At 43.2% G+C, this 1,381-nt stretch overlaps 1 protein-coding gene and 1 pseudogene across 1 annotated transcript in view; one reads left to right on the top strand and one right to left on the bottom strand.

The window, feature by feature from the left end:
• Positions 1-1,381, bottom strand: part of LOC102846976 (sodium/potassium/calcium exchanger 3-like) — a 724,594-nt gene that overhangs the window by 273,760 nt on the left and 449,453 nt on the right. The gene's annotated exons all lie outside the window — the stretch shown is intronic.
• Positions 866-1,381, top strand: part of LOC102861795 — a 1,917-nt pseudogene continuing 1,401 nt past the window's right edge.

Raw genomic sequence — 1,381 nt, 5'->3', positions numbered from 1 at the left:
AAAATACACAAATGATGACTTTACAAATGGATCTCACCTTATGGGCTGCACAGGAGTCAGATTGACTACATTTGTGGAAAAAAATCACTGGAGAAGCTCAATATCAGCAGTCAAAACTAGGCTGCGGTGTACTGAGGGTCAGATCATCAATTACTCATGTATAAGTTCAAATTAAGGCCAAAAAGATTAAAATAAGTACACAAGAACCACGATATTATCTTGAATCTATTCCATCTGTATTTCAAGATTATCTTAGGAATAGGTTTGAGGCATTGAACATCAATGATTGAAGACTGGATGGGTTGTGGGTGGTTTGGTCTCATGAAGAGACCAAAAGGTCATTAAAAAGACGGGAGGAAAAAAAGCCAAAACCCAAAATGGCTTTCTGAAGAAACTCTGAAAATGGCATTAGAGTACTTAGAAACCAAAATAAAGGGGAAATACGTTGACGTGAAAGAGCTGAACAGAAGATTTCAAAGGGTAGCTAGAGAAGACAAAGCAAGTATTATAATGGAATGCGCAGAAAGCTGGAATTGGAGAAGAAAAAGGGAAGAACTCACTCTGCATTTCTCAAGCTGAGAGAACTGAAAAACAAATATAAGCCTCATGTTACAATATTGAAAGATGCTATGGGTAATATATTGAATGACCCAGAAAGCATTAAAAGAAGATGGAGGGGAGCCACCTGCCAGTCCCTTAACAATGGGCAGCCTGGGCTCCCCAGCGCTGGCTCAAGCTGAGGCCAGTGAGGCTGTGTGGTTGACTGCCCGCACCATGCAAAGGGCTGGCGCTGCACACACACCGGTGGGGATAGGGCTGTGAGGGCCCTGGTTCCAGACTCTAATGACCACGTCTGGTTCAGCCCATGGAGCTGGAGAGGCAGTGGTGGCAAGGCCAGCTGGCCACCGATACCCACCAAGCGCTTTGGTACAAGGAACTGAAGTTACCATCCTACCTACATACCTACAAAGGCCAGTCCCCTCAGCTAAGTCTCAGACACTATCTTGCTGACCTGATTGCCCCTGTGAGCAATCGCTTCTCTCTCTGCCCTTCTGCCTGACATCTTGCCCATGTATTTGCTAGACCTGTCTATGGATTGTTATGATATCTCTATCCAGCAGCTGCATTTAGTTGCACTCTCCTGCCTGATTCTAGCAAGTAAATTTGAAGGAAAAGAAGATAGTGTGCCTAAGTTGGAACCACTCAATAGCTTGGGTTGTATGACTAATAGGAATCTAGTGTTAACAAAACAAAATTTGCTACATATTAAACTATTGTTACTAGAAATCTTTCAGTGGAATTTCTGCCTTCCAATAGCAGTCCATTTAATGGAACATAACGATTTATCAACAATCTGCGTTATGCGGATGACACAACCCTG

This window comes from Elephantulus edwardii, unplaced genomic scaffold, assembly GCF_000299155.1.
Source record: "Elephantulus edwardii isolate Elephantulus edwardi_28Jun2011 unplaced genomic scaffold, EleEdw1.0 scaffold00172, whole genome shotgun sequence".
Classification (NCBI taxonomy): domain Eukaryota; kingdom Metazoa; phylum Chordata; class Mammalia; order Macroscelidea; family Macroscelididae; genus Elephantulus; species Elephantulus edwardii.
The sequence above is the reverse complement of the archived record's forward strand: the minus strand, read 5'-3'. Positions and strand labels throughout refer to the sequence as shown.